Consider the following 22,537-nt stretch of genomic DNA (forward strand, 5'->3'; position numbering starts at 1 on the left):
CTGGGCTGGAGATACAAATGTGGAAGTCATTAATATATGGGTAGTTATGAAAGTCACAGAGGATGAGATTTCTAAGGGAGAAAGTCTAGAATGAGATGAGTCAAGAGTAAAGTAACATTTTTCAAATCTGCATGTGCACACAAATCACATGAGTATCCTGTTAAAAATGCAGATTTTAATCCAGAAGATCTGGGGTGAGGCCCGGGATTCTGAATTTGCATCATACTCCCAGATAGTATGAAGCTGCTTTTGCTTATTTACAGTCCACACTTGGAAAACCAAAGAGGTAGATGATTAAAACTTGAGTAACAACACCATTTAAATAATAGGCAAAAGGAAAAAAGCTACAAAGAGATTGTTAAAAAGTGGCAGAGATGGAAGAAGTCAAGAGAGATATTGGTGTCATAGAGTCAATGGTGAGAAGATTTTCAAGACAGAGGATGTGCCCAACTCTGAGATGCTGCTGAGAAACAGGAAGTTAAAGATAGAACAGGTTTTGTTGGATTTTTCAGGAGAAAGTATCTGATTATTTAGGGCAGTTTTAATGGAGTAAGGAGGATAGATTGCTTCAGTGAAACATGCAGAGAAGGCAAGAAGTAACAATAAATGGATGTGGATAACTTTCAAGCAAGAGAAATTTGAGCATGTTTATATGCTGAAGAGAAAGAGGAAGCAAGGAAGAAAAGGTTGAATATGCAAGAGGTGGAGTAGTTGATGGAGCAATTTTGAAATGAGACTCAGAAAATAAGCAAAAAGAATGGGTCAAGAGTATCTAAGTTTGAAGGTTGAATTAGGAAACAGAATTTTGGCGAAATGCAATTCTTACTTGAGGTTTCCATTTCCTGGGAAGAAAGATTAGGGTTGCTCATGGAAAAATAATTTTTTAAAAAAAGTTGTATACAAAGGTAGTGGCTTAAGGAACATGATGAAGATGTAAGTAGCTATTGAGGAAAACAGGAAAGGGACAGGAAAGGATCAGGGACAGGATTTCTGACTAGTACTGAGTTTCCACTTGAGGTTTAAAGCCTCCAATTTGTGATGGTACCAGTGCTCATGGTTATGTTATTTTCTCTGAGAGAGCTCAATAACCTGAGTGTAAGTGATGAGTAGGAATTTGTATTTGTGTTTTCACAGGGTAGGCATAATAGTCCACAAGAAGTGTCTGAGATTCTTGGCACACAGGCTTGGGTGCACCCATATTCACTTGTAATGATGAAACTTGCCATTTAAATCTCCAGGATGGAAATTTTACCCTGCTTATAGTGCCAGTAAGTGGGGTTTTGGATATAGGGGATCACTCTAGTTGCTAGCCCAAAAAGATATTAGTGAACTGCCATAAAAAATTACAAACCGATTCCTCAGGGATCTAGAACTAGAAATTCCATTCGACCCAGCCATCCCATTACTGGGTATATACCCAAAGGACTATAAATCATGCTGCTATAAAGACACATGCACACGTATGTTTATTGCCGCATTATTCGCAATAGCAAAGACTTGGAACCAACCCAAATGTCCAACAATGATAGACTGGATTAAGAAAATGTGGCACATATACACCATGGAATACTATGCAGCCATAAAAAATGATGAGTTCATGTCCTTTGTAGGGACATGGATGAAATTGGAAATCATCATTCTCAGTAAACTATCGCAAAAACAAAAAACCAAACACCGCATATTCTCACTCATAGGTGGGAATTGAACAATGAGAACACATGGACACAGGAAGGGGAACATCACACTTCGGGGACTGTTGTGGGGTGGGGGGAGAGGGGAAGGATAGCATTGGGAGATATACCTAATGATAGATGACGAGTTGGTGGGTGCAGCGCACCAGCATGGCACATGTATACATATGTAACTTACCTGCACATTGCGCACATGTACCATAAAATGTAAAGTATAATAATAATAATAATAATAAAAGAAAAAAAACAAAAAACAAAAAGACACTAAAAAAAAAAAAAAAAGCAAAGTAAAGAAATGGGCTATGTTGCCATGAGAAGACTTGATGGAGCCCTAAATGCATATTACTAGGTAAAAGAAGCCAATCTGAAAAGGCTACATACTGTATGATTCCAATGATATGAACTTCTGGAAAAGGCAAAACTATTCAGAGAGTAAAACTATCAGTGATTGCTGAGCTGGGGAGGGAGGACAGGTGAAGCATGGGAGATTTGGAAAGGTAAAACTATTCTTCATGACAATGTAATAATAGATGCAAGACATAATGCATTTGTCAAAATCTGGAAGTATACAACACAAAGAATAAACCTTAATGTAGAAAAAAAAATCACAAACCAACATGTTTTATTTTCAGGATTATTACCATTCAATAAGGCAGCCACTAGCTAGCCACATGTGGCTACTGATAATTTGAGCATTTGAAATGTGGGTAGTCTGAATGGAGATGAGCTGTAAGTTAGTATGAAATACATGTAGGATTTCAAGACTTAGTACTAACACAAGTAAGTTAAGTAGCTCAATAATAACTTAAAAATAGTGATTACATGTTGAAATGGTAAGATTTGGGGTATATTTAGATTAAATAAAATACATTGTAAATTTTTTTCACTTTATTTTACTTTCTGAAATGTGGCTACTGGAGAATTTAAAATTACATATAAGGCTTATATGATATTTTGATATTGCTGTTCCACATTCTTCTCTTCTTTGGGTCAATTAATTTTTACTCTCAATTACTCTTTACTTCTCTTTGTTATCTTAATCATTGTTTCAATGGCATAGCTAATCCAAATCTTTTCTTTCTACCCCAAGTCAGATTATACCTGAATTCACCATATACTTTTTGTTTGCTACCATTTGGAGGAGCAGTTAAAGCAATTTGGAGCAGCAATCCAAGGAGCATCCTTGCATTAACTAGTGTATATTTGTCAGAAGTCATCTGAATTGGCAACCTGCCAGTTATGCAAAAGCTAAAAGGCTGACCCAAACAATGAAACTGGTTTTTTTTTTCCTGTGTGCTGAGCTGATTCACAGAATGAAAATGGGTTTCTCCTAACATTCATATAGTAAGCCAAAAGAAGGATTCTGTCTGGCCCTGCTTACGTCACATGCACATTCCTGAAGCAATCACTGGGGTCAGTAGTATGTGGCACTTGACTGACTCACTTTGGGTCATCTGCCAACCCTGTGATTAGTGGAAAGTTTGTTAACAAAAAGAACAGAGGAAAATGTGTATATGGAGCAGATGAAAATAGTGGTCACTGCAGGCTACTCTAGCCAGCCTGAAGTCTTCAAGCCTGAGCCTCTTAGTTCAGGGGAAGATTGAGCTCTCTCTCTCTCTTTCTCATTTGGTTTGTATGTCTGAGTTCAAGAAGTTTCTGATCACCCACACAAATATGTGCATCTGAGAGGAACAAATCATCCTGAATCGTAGACTAGACAACCTGAAAATAGACCACTTATGCCTTTCCTGAATCATTTGCTGTAGTCTGTTCTATAGTATTTGCATGGCTTCACTTGGTAAAGGCATATCTGTAAATGCTTAGTAATTATATTGCTACTGTAGGTGACTAAGCCATTACCCAGAGTAAGTTAGTTATGGCAGGTTAGTGTACAACTTGTCATAGAAAAAGACCCTTCATAATTATCCCATAATTAGCACACATTTGCTGTAACTATTCCAGAAAAATGTCTCCTGGCCATCTTTAAGGAGAATAAAATCTCTATTATTCAAAATCATGCTGTAATCATCAAAAGCTTAATTCTTGGAGTTGGTTAACTGAGGTTCTTGGAGTTCACTTTGAAAGGAAGATAATCTAGAGATATGTGAAATTTAATAATTGTTCATAAGGAGATTTTGCTTTTCAGTTATAGTTTTGCTTTTATGGTAGGCTTTACTTGTTGATTTTGGGATTTTAGGAAATAAGCCTTTAACAATGGTTGAAAAAATGTGAGAATATCTTTCACTTTGATTTGTAGATAAATTCATTTTCATAACAATTTACTGTCCTCAATATTTTTCCCATTCATTACACCAATGTTGTGAGGAAAGTCTTGATAGAGAATGGAGAATGAGAGATACAGCTACACATAACAGGATATTTGGTGAATGGTGACTAAACAATAAAGAATTTCACATAAAAGGAAGACTGGGTTAAGCACAGTGGCTCAAGCCTGTAATCCCAGCATTTTGGGAGGCCAAGGCAGGAGGATCGCTTGAGCTCACGAATTTGGGACCCACTTGAACAGCATAGAGAGACCTCATCTCTACAAAAAACTTAAAAATTAACCGGGTGTAATTATGCATAGTTTCAGAACAATAGAAGCATGATTTCCCCAGCTTAGCTGATCCAATAAAGTTCTGACTAAAACAGAGCCACCTGCTCACCTCACAGCCTATGATCACAGAACTATGGTGCTAACCCACAGGCAGGTTAAGACTAAACACTTGTTTTTGTATGTCATTGAGTATTTGTGGTTGTTTACTATACAGCATGTGGAAATAGGCAACTGATGCAGTGGAATTTAACCATTTTTTAAATTGGTACTTGTATTAATTTGTAGTTTTTAAAGCCTTGGTATATTATTTTCTGGATATTATTTGAGGTAACAAATGCAGTCGTGCTGAAGTGACAATACACATTAAAATCGGATAAAAGAACAAACAAACAAAAACCTCCTTACTAGTTTATTTCTTTTCTTTTCTCCTCTCCCTCCCTTACTTTCATTCTTTTCTTCTTCCCTTCCCTTCCTTCCCTTCCCTTCCTCCTTCCCTACCTCCCTATCTCCCTCTCTCCTCCTTGATAGTTCTAAACCTGATTTCTAACTTTGCCTTTTGCATTTACCTTGGCTTTAAATACATATATATATTAAAATATTTTCAATAGTGAAAAAGAAGAGAAGTAATTAGTTATCCAATTACAGAAAGACAACCAAGGGCAAATTACCAAATTAGTGGACTAAATTTATTTGTAAAGTTAGCTTGAAAGATGTTAATTTTCTTGCATTTCTAATCAGCTTCTTCAATCTTTCAAATGCTGTGTGATTTAAGTTTCTGACCACGATAAGCATTATTCCCAATAAATTTAGGGTCATGGCTCTGGATTTTGTTTTTAATAATTGCTAAAACTCTTATTTGGCAATACTAAGGTTCTTTGTTGGTTCTGGCCTCACTTTTCTAGCTCTACAACTATTGGTCCATATTAATATTTCTGCTGAATGTATTCTATGAATGCATTTTTTGTCCATTCTCACTTTAGACTTTAAAATGAGATAGTTTCTATAAGTTAAGCAGGATTGAATTTCATTGCATATTCATTCCAATTATCTTAGAAATCCAGAGATAATCCTCAAACCTCATTTAAATGATTAGTATCCCTGTTTCCTATAACAAGCCTTCCACTCAGAATAGTAATAAAGGAATCAGATGGACATTTTAAGGTTTTGCCTCCTTTCTCCTCAAAGTCATCACTTTTTTACTCTTTGAATTTATCAGTCCTGCTTCCTGACTTCTTTACCTTCCCTATCCAGTCTGACTGTCATGATCCATCCCTTCAGCCATATTTCTCACATCGCCAAGTTCCTTCATCTGTTTGTCCTTCTACGGCACCTACCATGACAGTCCCGAACTCAGAGTAACCCAACTCTTCATAGGAAGATCTCATTAAAGGGAACATCTACCAGTCTTTTCAGGCCCTGGCTTTACTCTTATACCCAGCACTATTGACAGATGACTGGTTTTGAAGAGAAAAATAACAATCATCAGAGCAGATATCCCTCAACATTTTTTTTTTCTAATCTTCATGGCTCTAGACTTTATTCCTCTCATCCAGCCTCTATAATGATTTGGTTATTTTTCTAAAACATGATCACACTGATTAAAAATACTCAGTGGAACTCTTCTCCCTATAAATTCTAAGCATGGCATCCAAGGCTTTCGCAATCTAGTGGACACCTATTGTGTAGTTTTATTTTCTGCCTCTCAGCCAAGAGGTACTGAAAGTAATTGGAAACAAGAAAGAACTGAATGGGCAATCAGAGTAGAGCTGGCTGTCAGTAAACATCAGGTGAATGTGACAATTTTTAAGATTACAGGCAGGAAGCATGTTCTAGGGGGCTCCACTCTAGAGGAATAAAGAAACAGTTTGAAAGTGTAGGAAAGTATCTTGGGCTTGGCTTCTCTTAAAGCAGAGCTTGAGATATAAACTCATGTGAAATCTGTTTATTTGGAAATATAATCCCAGGAAGCAGGGGTGGAGGATGGAGGAATGGAACAAGGAAGGAGGAAAGCCAGTACAAGGAGTCATTATTGGGTCGGCCCAGTGCTATAAGTGTCTAGTTTTGGATCCAGCAGAACCTTGTGAGGAGTCTTATAAAATAAACTGTTTGCTTGGGAAATGCAAGAAAAGAGACCTAACTCATTGGCTTCTGTTCCCCATGGTCAAGGATGGCCTCACTAATGTTAACTCCTCTGTATACCTGGGCTAAGAATGCATGAATTCCATTTAAATTGGAAAAGAAGAATCCAAATTGTCTCTCTTCACTGACAATATAATTCTATCCAGAGAAAACCCCAAAGATTCTGCCAAAAGTCTATAGAACTCATGAACAATGTTAATAAGGTTTCAGGATACAAAATCAATGTATAAAAATCAGTAGCATTTCTATATACCAATAATGTTCAGGCTGAGAGTCAAATCAAGACCATTATCTGATTTAAAATAGCCACAAAGAAAATGAAATACCCAGGAATACAGCTAACCAAGGGGGCAAAAGACCTCTACAAAGGTAATTACAGAACTCTTCTGAAATAAATCAGAGACAACACAAATAAATGGGAAAGTATCCCATGCTTCTGGATTGGAAGTAAATTTTTTTTTTTTTTGAGACAGAGTCTTACCCTGTCAGCCAGGCTACAGTGCAGTGGCACAGTCTTGGCTCACTGCAACCTACACTTCCCTGGTTCAAGCAATTCCCCTGCCTCAGCCTCCTGAGTAGCTGGATTACAGGCACGTGCCACCACGCCCGGCCAATTTTCTTGTATTTTTAGTAGAGATGGGGTTTCACCATGTTGGCCAGACTGGTCTTGAACCCCCAACCTCAGGCAATCCATCTGCCTCAGCGCCCCAAAGTGTTGGGATTACAGTCATGAGCCACTGTGCCCAGCTCTGCAAGTCAATATTGTTAAAATGGCCATAGTGCCCAAATCAATTTGAAGATTTCTCAAACAACTTGAAACAGCTACCAGATTCAACATTATTCCTATCAAAGTACCAATGTTGTTCTTCACAAAACTAGAAAAAACAATTCTAAAATTCATATGGAAACAAAAAAGAGCCTGAATAGCCAAAGCAATTCTAAGCAAAAAGACCAAAGCTAGAGGCATCACACTACCCAACTTGAAAGTATACTATAAGGCTACAGTAACCAAAATGGCATGGTGCTGATACAAAAACAGACATATAGACAAATGGAACAGGATGGAAAAGTCAGAAATAAAGCTGTTCACTTACAACTATCTGATCTTCAACAAGGCTGACAAAAATTAGCAATGGGGAAAGGACTCACTATTCAATAAATGGTGCTTGGATAATTGGCTAGCCATATGCAGAGATGCAGAAGAATGAAACTGGACCCTTACATTTCACCATATATAAAAACTAACTCAAAATGAATTAAGAATTTAAATGTAAGACCTCAAGCTACAAAAATGCTAGAAGAAATCCTAGGAAATACCCTTCTTGACATCAGCCTTGGCAAGAATTTTTGGCTAAGTCCCCAAAAGCAATTTCAACAAAAAATAAACATTGACAAATGAGACCCAATTAAACTGCAGAGCTCTACAAAGCAAAAGAAAGTATCAACAGAGTGAACAGAATGAAAGAAAATGTATGCAAACTATGCATATGACAAAGGTCTTATAACCAGAATCTATAAAGAATTTAGACAAATCAAGCAAAAACAAGCAACCTCATTAAAGAATGGGCAAAGAAGATGAACAGACACTTCTCAAAAGAAGACATAGAAGTGGCCAACAAACATTAAAAAAATGTTCATCTTAACTAATCATCAGAGAAATGCAAATCAAAACCACAAGATAACAACTCATACCAGTCAGAATGACTATGATTAAAAAGCAAAAAAATTGCAGATGCTGGTGAGATTGCAGAGAAAAGGGAGCACTTTTACACTGTTGGTAGAATGTGAATTAGTTCAGCCACTGTGGAAAGCAGTTTAGAGATTTCTCAAAGGACTTAAAATGGGGCTACCATTTGACCCAGCAATCCCATTACTGGGTATAATTCTGAAGTAGTATACATAATTATAGCAAAAAGACACATACACTCATTATGTTTATCACTATACTATTCACAATATCAAAGACATGAAATCAACCTAAGTGCCCATTAATGGTGAATTGAATGAAGAAGATGTGGTAGATATACACCATGAAATACTATTCAGCCATAACAGAGAATGAAATCATATCTTTTGGAGCAATATGGAAGGAGCTGGAGGCCATAATCCTAAGTGAATTAATGCAGGGAAATACTGCATGTTCTCACTTATAAGTGGCAGCTAAACACTGAGCACACATGGACATAAACATGAGAACAATAGACACCGTGTACTACTAGAGGAAGGAGTAAGGAAGGGGGTTGTGGGTTGAAAAACTACCTATGGGGCATGATGCTCACTATCTGGGTGCAATATACCCATGTAACTAACCTCCACATGTACCCCCTGTATCTAAAAGAAAAGTCTAAATTAAAAAAAAAAAAGAATGTGTGAATTCCAAGTGATTTGGAAGACATCTTTGGCTAGATTCAAAGGAATCTCTTGATAGAAAGCAAGAGGTATGCAGTTTAACTTAAGGCAAGATACAATCCATTTGCCCTGGCACAAGAAAAATCAAAGACTGCATAAAACTGCAGCAATGGCGAGAGTAAGAGATGGAGACAAGAACATTTTGAAATGGGTACAAGATGGATCTGATTCAGGAGGCGACATACTAAGCCAGAGTCATTGAGGAAAATACACCTGAGACAATGAGAAGTCAAGCAGGACACAGCCAAGGCCTCTTCTCAAAACCTTGCAGTGGCTCCATTTCTCTCATCTTAATAAGCAAAGTGTTTCCTTCCCTGACTTTATCTCATTTCCAGCTCTGTACCAACACACATATTCCCACCACACTGTGTCTCCTGCCTTACGAAATTTGCACAGGCTTTTCCTGGAGCAGGCAGGCTCTGCCTGGAGTAATCCTTATCTTTTTTTTTTTTTTTGTGGGGGGGAAGGAGTCGTGTTCTGTCACCCAGGCTGGTGTGCAATGGTGCAGTCTTGGCTCACTGCAACCTCCACCTCCTGCGTTCAAGGGATTCTCCTGCCTTAGCCCCCTGAGTAGCTGAGATTGCAGAAATGCACCACCACACCTGGCTAATTTTATATTTTTAGTAGAGAGGAGGTTTCACCGTGTTGGCCAGGCTGGTCTTGAACTCCTGGTCTCAGGTGATCTGCCCACCTTGGCCTCCTAAACTGTTGGGATTACAGGCGTGAACCATTGTGCCTGGCCTGGAGCAATCCTTATTTAATGATGAGCATTAGAGCCCTAGAGGTCTAACTCTTCTTTCCTTAGCATCTTTGTTCCATGCCGCTCTCCCAGAGGCTTACCTGATGACTTCATTAAAAATGCCACCCTGTTAGACTCCTAATGCTCCTCAACTTTTCTTTCTCCCACGGCACTCCCCCACCTTCCAATGGACTATAAAATCGATTTCCTTATTAAGATTATTATTTATTTTTCTCTCACCCTTTGCAGAAGGCAAGATCCAGAAGAGCTGGCATTTTTGACTAGTTTGTGGTGAATGTATCCCAAGTACCTGCAATAGTGACGGGCTTATAGTGGATGCTAAAAATTATTTGATTTTTGAACAAGAAAATGAAACAGCAACACTATTGTGGAAGCACTGAATTGAACTCTGCCTTTAGGGAAGGGCTCACAGTTATTCCCTTTTGTGTTTTTAGGGCCTGTACTGTCTGCAATCCAGTTAGTAGGAATACCAGCTGCCTGCTTCTAATTGGAGCAGGTTCAGAGATGGGGTAGCATTATAACCACGACATTTTTTATATTGAAATTCAAGACTGAGCAGTGGTGAAGGCCAAGTGGTTTGTCATCCTAACATATTTACATATGAAGAACGACAGCTGAGATATTTTGAAATGAGTGCAAAATTTGTCCCAGAAAGGAAACTAACCATGATAATGATTAGCATATATTTATTTAATATATAAATATATTATGATATTTTATATTTATATAATATTTTAACTTACTGTATATCATCTAAGCAGTAGAAAAATAACTTGTGGTAGGCAGAGATTAAGATTTCCACTTTAGAAAGAAATGTTTATTGATATATTTGTAGTTTGGAAAAACAAACTGAGCTAAATTCAGGTAACATAAAAAAACATTTAAAGCATACAATTCAGTGGCATGTAGTATACTCATAAACATTTGCAACTATAGCTTTTGTCTAGTTCAAAAGATTTTTATCACTTCAAAGGGAAACCCTATACTCATTAAGCAGTCACTCTCCGTTACGCTTGTCCCAAAGCCGCTGGAAACCACTAATCAGCTTTATGTCTTTATGGATTTACCTATTCCTGATGTCATATACTTGAAATCACATGATAGGCAAATTTTTGTGTGTGGTCTCTCATTCAGCATACTGTTTCCAAGGTTCATCCAGGCTTCAGCATGTATCAATATTTCATTCCTACTTACGATCGAATAATTTTCTATTGTGTGATCTACTACATTTTCTTTATCCATTCATCATTTGATAGACATTTGGATTGTTTCTACTTTTTGGCTATTATGAGTAGTGCTACTATGACCATTTGCATACAAGTTTTTGTTTGAATGCCTCTTTCAATTCTTTTGAGTATAAATCTAGGAGTGGAATGTATATTTATGTTTACTCACTTTATTATGGAAGCGTATTTCCTGTAAGACACAAATATTTATTGAGGTGGTATTACATATATTAGGTAAATTGGATATTAAATAACATTAAGAAAAGTAAAAATATGGATAAGAAAAGAATATTGAGATGAAAAAGTGAAAATTTCAAATGAAAATATGTAAGCCACACATTCCACATGTTTGCTGCAATTAGGTTAAGAATTTGATTTGTAGGAACCTGGTAGATGCTGAAGGGTTTTCTAAGTAAGAAACAAAACCCAGAAGTAAAATGCTTCTGCCAGACACAAAACCTAAAAGACAGGTTTGACTACATAAAAATGAAGAGTTTCTGTACACTAAAAGGAAAAAAGCCAGAAGATAACTAAGAAACTGGAAGGAACTAGTTACAATATTGGTAACAAAAGTAAATGGTACGGATAAATCACTTAAAAATACAGCGGAATATATTACATCAAAGTGCATGTAGACTTTTTTTTTTTTTTAAAAAAGGCTTTTTTTGGGAGAGGGATCTAATGGATTGGAAAAAAATTTAAAAGGATAGATAACATTTAGTCTTGCTAGGGGTGTAAGGAACAGGTCAATGTAAATCAATGTCATTAAAAGAAAATGTGGTACATAGACACCATGAAATACTATGCAGCCATAAAAAAGAATGAGATTATGTCTTCTGCGGGAACATGGAGGGAGCTGGGAGCTATTATCCTTAGCAAACTAACACAGGAACAGAAAACCAAATACCACATGTTCTCACTTATAAGTGGGAGCTAAATAATGAGAATTTATGAACAGAAAGAAACAAAAGATACTGGGGTCTACTTGAGGGCGGAGTGTGAGAGGAGGAAGGGGGCAGAAAATATAAATATTGGGTATTGGGCTTAATACCTGGGTGATGAAATAATCTGTACAACAAACCCTTATGACATGAATTTATCTATATAACTCATACTCCCAAATCTAAAATAAAAAAATTTTAAAAAGAGCTTATATTGGTAAACCTTTCTTGGGATTGCTATGGTTTGAATGTTTGGCTTCTCCAAATCTCATGTCCAAACTGAAACCCCAGTGTAACAGTATTAGGAAGCGGGGCCTTTAAGAGGTGACTGGGTCATGAGGGCTCTGTTCTAATGAATGAATTAATACATTCATGGATTAATGGATTAACAGATTATCACAGGAATGGGTTAGTTATAAGAATGAGTCTGTTATAATGATGCCTTCTGCCATGTTATAACACAGCATGAGGCCCTCACCAGATGCTGATAAGATGCGGCTCCTGATCATAGATTTCCCAGCCTCCAGAACTGTAAGAAATAAAACTCTTTTCTTTATAAGTTACCTAGCATTATGTAGTCTATTATAGTGACAGAAAATGGATGAAGACACAGGGAAAACTGATAGCATGGTATTAGTGGAAGAATAGACATATAAGATTGGCATAGATCAATGGAATAGACTAAGGAATCCAGAAATATACCCACATAGATCTTTGACAAATGAGCAAAGGCATTTCAATAGGGGAAGAATAACCTTTTCAACAAATGGTACTGGAACCATTGTAAATCTATATGCAAAAAAGTGAACCTAAACACAGACCTTACAACTTTGACAAATATTAACCAATTGTAATGTTAACACTAGGGGAAAAAATTCCTGAAAACACTAGGGATTAAAAAAAAAAAAACCTACCAGTGATAAACGCTTAGACTATCTACAAAAGAAAGAAAAACAGAATGATATCAGACTTCTCATCATCAACACTTGATGCATAAAACAAATATGGAATACAGTCAGAATCAATGGGAAAGTTCTGCAGACAGAAAGAAAATGATACCAATAGAACTTGTATATATGGCATCGAGCTATGAGAAGTATTGCATTGTTCAGCTTTGAAGACTACACTTAAACCCAGAGAGAAAATTAGAATTTAACCTAAGTCTGGGGATGGGTGTACAGTAACATTTTAAGAAAAATGAAACCAGGGCATGCTCTGGGCAAAATGACTAGTGCATTCATTCCTGGCTAAGCTTAATTAAGTAATGTGAGTTTGGATACCTATAATTTTCTCAGCTGGGTATTTATTCTCTTTACACCAATTGTGGCAAAGCAGTTATCAAACACACTCATTGAATCTCTGTGCCACACTTTACTTTCTATAGAGCCTCTGGCAGCTGACAGAGTTTACTTTTCAGTAAGCCCCCCCCCGTCAGTGTGATACTTCAGAGCATGACAGCTCCTTCTGCCGTAATACATGATTAGAACAGAAAGCTTTTGCTCAAAAACAATGTAGTTTAGCCTAGTCAGTTAATCAAAAGTATAATTCTAGGAGAGGCAATTTCATCATGTGGAAAACTTTCGATGCATTATCTCATCTACTCACCAAATTCAGTCTTCCACTGAAAATCACCCCATAAGCTACCAGACGGAATTTTATGCAAGCACATGTAGAAGTGTGCCAGGATAGTAAAAGCAGAAATTTCAAAGCACAGCTGCCAGCTCTGCCTAACTTATAGGACTGGAAGAACAAAATTTATAAGTGGGTGCTTGCCAGACAGCAGACCGCTCAGTTAAGCCAATTATGTAAATGGGCCTTGAAGAATGATTTGTACCAGGAACAGTTTTGGATGAAAGCCCTGCTCTTGTAAATCCTTATCTTGGGTCTAGATTGTTTTAATATTTTTGCATTCTCTCCAGTTTTGATTTGATTTGATTTTCCTGACTTGTGGAGAAGCTCTCCCTCATCAAGCAACTGTGGGCATGCAGATAAGACTTTTGTTAAATGGATAACTTTCAGGAGGACACAGAATCAACAGAAAAAGTGGAATTTTAATTACTGTGGTATATTTTTAAGGTTAAAAAGGTAAGAATTCTCAAGAATTGATTAAATAAATTTTAAAGCAAATAATCATCATGAACAGTGTTTTGTTTTCTGGTTTACTTGAAGCCAAATCAAATCCCAGGATATGATGATCATGAAACATTCCATTGAGACTGTCAACAAATTCCCTGTTTTTGTGTCTAGAAGTTATCTTGGCACCCCATCATTGAATAGACTGATCTTTATGATAGAAGAGAAATACAAATTCTAGAGAAGAGTTGAGACTAAAGAAGAAGAAAAAAAATGTGTGCTCAACTTCAGAAGCTCCATCTTCAGGAATGAAAGGGGAAGGTTAGCAGAAAGCTGTACAAATTTTCAGACTGTGCTTGGTGCATTGTTCTTCTCAAGTCTCTCAACGGTTCAGAGGAGGCTTCCTGTTTACCCAGGCAGCTGCCCTTACCACAGTGTCAGTCAAATCAGCTCAGATGTAGCTCCTGTCCAAAGTTTCATTGGGAGAAAGACCTGCTTGCCTAAAAAAAATGAGGGAGCATCACTGACAAGACTGAGCATGACTTTAGGAACCTTAGTTAGGGGGCCACATGGTTACTCGATTTTGTAAAAAATTTTTGTTTCCAAATATGTGTAATTTTATGATTCCCTTTTCTCTTTTCCTAGGTGTTTAGCAATAAAATTCCACTGAACTACAGTTGTATTTAACAGCTCTTCTCTAGGAATACCAAAGGAAACATAAAAAATAGAATGGGTAGGTACAGCTATCAAACCACTAGAAAAAATAACATAATTTATTAAGGTGCCCAATTATAAGTTAATATACAAAATCAGAAGATTTCTTACATGAAGAGTAAGAGGTTTTATATAAGCTATACAGAAATTTATGTAGGGAATTTAATGGAAGAAAATCTTCCATTCATATTGGCATCACAAAATAAAATATCCAGAAACAAACTTAACCAAAAACGTAAAGGGCCTTTTGGAAGAAAGCTGTAAACTCCACTGTGGGGTCATTAAATAAATCTTGAATACATAGATTAAATCCCTTGGTTTGAGATAATAAAAGTCTCAATATTTACCGTGCTTTTGTCATTTAAATAAAAATTGTGGACATTTTTACCAGGGAAACAGGTGGGTTACAACCACCCTTTTATCAGTTGCACTGAATCTTATTGAATGGGTATATCCTACTTATGTCAGTTCTTAGTAGTGAATATTAGGTTGTTTCTAATTTTTCCAAGTTAGAAACAATGTTAAAAGAACTTGCTCTTATTTATGTTTCTTATGTCCACACTAGTATTTAATAACTTTCTAGGAGTGGAAATTCCTGGCTCAAAAAACTGCCTTCCAGGAAGATTTACTAATATATGTTCCTACTAACACTCTTTTAGAATGCCTTTTTCTCCACATCCCTAAGAACACAGAGTGTTCTGTTTTTAACAATTTTTTTCTCAATCTACTAGACTCCTTCTAAAATATATACTTTTCAAAACACCTGCTTACCCTTCAATATATTGTCTGTTAAAAGATTATTTGTCGGTACTGTTTATGTATTAAGTTGGTCGAAAATTAATTGCGATTTTGCAAAAACTGCAATTACTTTTGCACCAACCTAATATTATATACGTTGAACTTGTGTTACCCCTATTGGAGATATCTCCTTCGAGTTTTCTTGTTATCTTTTTTTATTATACTTTAAGTTCTAGGGTACATATGCGCAACGTGCAGGTTTGTTACATATGTATACATGTGCCATGTTGGTGTGCTGCACCCATTAAATTCTCATTTACATTAGGTATATCTCCTAATGCTATCCCTCCCCGCTTCTGCAACCCTACAACAGGCCCTGGTGTGTGATGTTCCCCACCCTGCGTCCAAGTGTTCTCATTGTTCAATTCCCACCTATGAGTGAGAACATGCGGTGTTTGGTTTTTCTGTCCTTGCGATAGTTTGCTGAGAATGATGGTTTCCAGCTACATCCATGTCCCTACAAAGGACATGAACTCATCCTCTTTTATGACTGCGTAGCTTTCCATGGTGTATATATGTCACATTTGCTTAATCTAGTATATCATTGTCGGACATTTGGGTTGGCTGCAAGTCTTTGCTATTGTGAATAGTGTCACAATAGACATACGTGTTCATGTGTCTTTATAGCAGTATGATTTATAATCCTTTGGGTATATACCCAGTAATTGGATGGGTGGGTCAAATGGTATTTCTAGTTCTAGATCCCTGAAGAATAGCCACACTCTCTTCCACAATGGTTGAACTAGTTTACAGTCCCACCAATGATGTAAAAGTGTTCCTATTTCTCCACATCCTCTCTAGCACCTGTTGTTTCCTGACTTTTTAATGATCACCATTCTAACTGGTGTGACATGGTATCTCATTGTGGTTTTGATTTGCATTTCTCTGATGGCCAGTGATGATGAGCATTTTTTCTTGTGTCTTTTGGTTGCATAAATGTCTTCTTTTGAGAAGTGTCTGTTCATATCCTTTGCCCACTTTTTGATGGGATTGTTTGTTTTTTCTTGTAAATTTGTTTGAGTTCATTGTAGATTCCGGATATTAGCCCTTTGTCAGATGAGTAGATTGCAAACATTTTTTCCCATTCTGTAGGTTGCCTGTTTGAGACGGAGTCTCGCTCTGTGACCCCGGCTGGAGTGCAGTGGCATGATCTCGGCTCACTGCAACCCCTGTTTCCTGGGTTCAAGTGATTCTCCTGCCTCAGCCTCCCGGGTAGCTGGGACTGCAGGCGCGTGCCACCACGCCCAGCTAATTTTTTATATTTTTGGTAGAGACGGAGTTTCACTGTGTTTGTCAGGATGGTCTCAATCTCTTGACCTCGTGATCCATCCGCCTCAGGTTCCAAAGTGCTGGGATTACAGGCATGAGTCACCGCGCCTGGCCTCTTGTTATCTTTGAACATTTCCTTTTCTTTGGTTATACAGATGTTCTTCATTTTTATGTAGTCACACTTCTTTTCCTCTTCTTTAGGTTTCATGGCTTGTGTAAAATGTTTTACTTCTGCATTTCATTTCTTAAAAAAGCCTTCCACATCTGCCAGGTGCTGACAAATCAAATCCTCAATCTAACTATAGCCACCATGTGGAACCTGTGGTTATGTTTATGATCCCAGCAGCTTCTGCTCCAGGTAAGCAGATCTTGGCTATGAGTCTCTGCATGTACTTGTCTCTCTAGATTTCAGGACAGTTATTTGCCCTGCTACCTCAGCCTCTGATGGGTCCAACTAAAGTCATTGATTTTCAGTTTGTTCAGCTTTTCTTATTGTAAGATGGGAGATAGGACTTCCAATCTTTCTGTATAGCAGAAGTGAACCTGGAAGCTTTTTACTGTAAATTATATTTATTAGGTGCTGAATGGTTTTATATAAATGCAAACAGGTCATGACGGGTGGCATATCAGTAATTAATGTTGGATATGTAAAGTTTGAAAGAGCTTTTGGATAAACTAAGGAAAGATATCAAGTAAGTGATTAAAGTGATTTAATACATATAATGTGTGGGTGTCTGTGTGTATATATCTACATGTGGGTGCATATGTGTGTCACAAAGAGTCAGGGAAGGGGTTTGGGCTGGAGATAAAATTTTCTTTTCTTGTTTTTGATGTATTTTTTTTTAACCTGGCAAGAATGAGAATTTGAAAAAATTTCTGAGTTCACATAAGTGTGGTATTTATTGTCTCTGGTTCTTTCCTAACATACTCAGCTTAAGTCCTGAGCACAGCCTGTAAGAGTCTAAATGATTTGGTACATACTATTACCTGACCTCCACTTCTACCTTTACCCTCTTGTTCACTGAGTTTAAGTCACACTGACCTCTTTGCACTTTCATCAGTAAACAAGGTTTGCTCCTGCCCTTATAGTTTTTGCCCTTAGTTTTTCCTCTACCTGTAACAATTTCCCTCGGCCTATAACAATTTTCCCATAACAATCTTTCTTTACTTTCTTTAGGATTCAAAAATCATCTACTCAATGATACCTTACTGAAAATTGATACCTAAAATGCAGCCACATGTCTTGACACCTCATATTCCTCTTCTCCTTAGCATGTGTCACTATGTTGCATTCTCTATCTGAAATATATTGCTTATCTCCTATTTATTCCATGAGGTTGTAAGCTCCATAGGGAAGGAAACTTTTCCAGTTTGCTTCACCATATACTCAGTTTTAGCTCTATAATATAAAGGTAAAAAGAAATAAGCAAAATTATTTTTAATAATATACTGTATCTAACCAATTATAATGTCATTATTTCAACATGTAATCACTACAAAATTATTAATGAGATAATTTACATTAATTTTTATGTCTTAAGACTTCAAAGTCTGTGGTGCATTTACATTACCAGCACGTCTTCATTTGGGTAAGCCACATTTCAAGTGCTCAGTAACGCAAGTGGCTTGTATAGTAGAGGCTATGGTATTAGATAGTGCTATGTACCATGTTAGGATTGGGAAACTTTTCTTAGGAGAAGTGGGATATTACTGAAGGATTTTAATTGGAGTTTAGGAGTGACATGATTATTTTTGCATAAACACAAGTCACTGTGGCAGTGGAGTGGAGAATGAATTGGAGGGAATGAAGAGTTTATTTTATTTAGAGAAATTAGAAGGTTAAGAGACAGATTTGCTGAAGGACAAACATAGGCACTTGAACTAGGGTGCTGGCAGTAGGGAAAGATAGAAAAGAGAAGTATCAGACATTTAGCCAGTAAAATCCAGGAGGCTTGACAATAATTGCATTCAAAATAGGCAAATTAACTGTATAAGTCAGCTAATAATTTGATCGTAATAATCACTTGTCCCTGAAAAGTCAGAGAACAGGTTTTATTGAAATATTATTTTGAAGAATGTCACCTTTATTTCCAGATATGTGGAAATTGTGGAGTTTTGGGAATATGTTGGCTATGGAGAACTTTAGTTTCTATGGGCCAAATGTAAATGGCTGCAGTTGCCAGCAGATGCAGAATAAGAAGTCCCCAGCTCATGTTGCCCAACACAAACAATGGTCTGGCAGCTGTTCATGAACAAAACTGCCTTTGTGGGAGCTTTGGGATCCAAATAAGACGTCACAAAACTCTGGCGAAGCTCAAGACTGAGGAGAGGTGCTCTGAGAAGGCAGGTACATGTCCCAGTGGCAGGCTCACTGAGCACGATTTCAGCTATAGACCCAAAGCAACCCCATCCCCCCATGGATGTGGCTCTAGCCCTGCTTGGCTGCAGTGCGGCAACTAGCCCTATCCATCAAGAGACCTGGAAGGAGCCACACCAATGTATGCCTCTGGTAACAGGCCTACTGGCCACAGACCAGACTGTGGACCCTGAAATGGCCCTGTGACTTGGCTTCAACCCTGCTCTGCCACCAGTCTGGAGTCAGTGCTGTGTTCAAAGGGATCTTGTGAAACACACGTTGTCATGTCCCAGGTTATAGATCCACCAACCTTGATCCCTACTGTGGCTCTTGAAGAGTCCCTGTGACTCAGCTCCTGTCCTGCTCTCAGTCCTGCCCACACAAAGACCAAGTAATATCTGTCCATGCCCCTGGTAGCAGGCCTGCTGCCCTCAGTCCCTGCTGTGGACCCTAAGTCAGTCCTGGCCATACACCCTGAAGCAGCCCTGAGACTCATTTCCAGCCTCCTTCTCTCATGGTTTCAGAGTAATCTTTCCTGCTTGAAGAATTGGTGGCATACATGCCCCTCATGGTAGGCCCACTGACCTTGATCCTGACTGTAAACCTTGTTGCAGTCCTGTCAGCTGGCTCCAGCGCTACTCTACCACAGTACTGGGGGAAGTCTTTCCTGCCTAGAGACCTAAACAGGGCCCTGACAAGGGTCTGTTCTGTCAGGCACTTGGTGGAGCCATAGGCATAGCAGGTATTCTCTGGCTGCAGACCCACTGTCGGCAGACTCAACTGCACAAACAGAAGCAGCCCCATGACCAGGCTCTAGCCTTGTTCAACTGTTGTTCTGGAGGTGGTTCCATCGATCTGGGGATCTGGCAGGAACCATGCTTGCCCACACCCCCCGGTAATAGGACTGTCAACTGTGGAACCAACTACAGACCAGGCCACAGCCATGAGACCTAGCTCTAGCCTCACCTGACTCTGACCCAAGAGGCAGTTCCGTCAGTCTGAGAATGAGGCAGGAGAAGATCTTTACCTGCTGAAAGCAGTCTATAAAAACTGGAAGAGGTGTTTGCTCCTACAAGTGAGCAGATACCAATACAACGCTATATGAATCATGAAGAACCAGGCAAACATGACATTACTGAAGGAAATTAATAAAGGTCCAGTAACAAAGTACCAAAAATTATAGATCCATGAATTTCTTGACAACAAATTGAAAATAATTGCCTTACAGAAGCACAGTGAGCTAGAAGCTCAACAGACAGCTAAATCCATATTTCAGGAAAACAGTACATGAACAAAATGAGAGGTTTAACAAAGGTCTAGAAATCATACCTCTCATTTTGTTCATGTACAGGGCCCAGAGGCAGGCCATTTGAAATTATCTAGCCACAGGAGAAAAAAGACAAAAATAAAATAAAATAAAATAAAAAAATAATGAGAAAGGCTACAGAATTTATGAGGCAACTTCAAGCTAGTCTGCATGCACATCATATAAGTCTCCAAAAGAAAAGTGAAAGAGAAAGGAGCAAAAAGGTTATTTAAAGAAGAAATGACTGAAAACTCCCCAAATTTGGGGAAGAAAATAAACATCCAGATTCAAGAAATTATGAACTTCATACAGGTTGAAAATAAAAAGGCCTATGCTGAAACACATTACATTATAATTAAATTGTCATAAGTCAAAAATAGAGAATTTTGAGATCAGCAAGAGCAAAACGACATGATAGGAACCATTCTTGCCCATACTTCTGGTAACAGGACTGCAGACTGTGGAAGCAACTGCAAACCAGGCCATAGCCATGTGACCCACTTCTAGCCCCGCTTGGCTGTGATCCAAGAGGCAGTCCCATCAGTCTGAGAATGAAGCAAGAGAAGGTCTTTACCTGCTGAAAGCAGTCCATAAAAATAAGAAAAGGTTTTATACACATAAATAGAAACTTCTATAGGACTATCAGCAGATTTCTCAGCAAAAACCTCGCAGGACAGGAGAAAGTGGGATAGATAATATATTGAAAATACTGAAAAAAAAACCCTGCTAATCAAGAATACTATACTCAGCAAAACTATCCTTTCGAAATGAAGGAGAAAGTCTTTTACAGACAAAGAAAAACAGGGAGTTCATCAACATCAGAACTGTCTTACAAGGAATGCTCTGGGGGTTCTTCAAATTGAAATAAAAACATAGTAAACAGCAAAGTGAAAACATAAATGTGACTAGTAAAGGTTAATATATATATACAAATACAGAACAATGCAACAATGTAATGGTGGAACATAAATTACTTTTAAAATAAACATTAAAGTTACAAGACAAAAATATTAGGAATAACTATGGTCACAAAAATTTGTTAATAGATACACGCTATATAAAGAGTCAAACTGACTTTAAGAACACCAAAAGTGTGGAGTAAAAATGTAAAGCCTTTTTTTTTTTTTGAGACTGAGTCTCGCTCTGTCACCCAGGCTGGAGTGCAGTGGCACAAACTTGGCTCACTGCAAGCTCCACCTTCTGGGTTCACGCTATTCTCCTGCCTCAACCTCCCTAGCTGGGACTACAGGTGCCCACAATCACGCCCAGCTAATTTTTTCTATTTTTTAGTAGAGACAGGATTTCACTGTGTTAGCCAGGAGGGTCTTGATCTCCTGACCTCGTGATCCACCCACCTCGGCCTCCCAAAAATGCTGGAATTACAGGCGTGAGCAACCACGCCCTGCCAAAAATGTAAAGCTTTTGTATGCAATTCAAGTTAAATTACCAACTTAAGATAAAAAGTCATAATTACAAGATACTTTATACAGGCCTCATGGTAGCCACAAAAACCCTGATATCTATCTATCAATATATATCTGATATATATATATATATATATATACCTGATATCTATCTATCTATATATAGATAGATATCAGGGTTTTTTTGGCTACCACGAGACTTGTATAAAGTATCTTGTAATTATGACTTTTTATCTTAAGTTGGCAATTTAAGTTGAATTGTATACAAAGGCTTTACATATATGCAAATATATATGATATATATGTATGATATATATATATGATATATATATAATACAGAGACAAGAATCAAAGAAATTACTACAGATAGTCATCAAATAACAATGAGAGACAATGAGAGAGGAAGACAGGAACAAAACAATAGCAAAGGTGACAGAAAACAACAAAAGGTCCATAGTAAGTCCTCATCTGTCAATAATTATCTTAAAGGTGAATGAATTAAATTCCCCAATCAAAAGACATAAAGTGTCCAAATGGATAAAGAAAAAAGAGCTAGTAATATGCTTTCCATAAGAGACTCATTTCAGCTTAAAGGACAGACACAGGCTGAAAGTTAAGGAACAGAAAAGATAATCCATACAAATGATAATCAAAAGAAAGCAGAAGTGGTTACACTTATATCAGAAAAAATAGACTTTAACTCAAAAACTGTCACAAATAATGTAATCATGTAAGGATAAAAGACCCAATTCAACATGAAAATATAAATATTGTAAATATACATGCACTTAATATTAGAGCACCTAAATACATAAAGAAAATATTGGCAGATCTGAAGGCAGAAATTGACATCAATACAATAATAGTAGAAGAC

The sequence above is a fragment of the Pongo pygmaeus genome, chromosome Y, assembly GCF_028885625.2.
Source record: "Pongo pygmaeus isolate AG05252 chromosome Y, NHGRI_mPonPyg2-v2.0_pri, whole genome shotgun sequence".
NCBI lineage: Eukaryota > Metazoa > Chordata > Mammalia > Primates > Hominidae > Pongo > Pongo pygmaeus.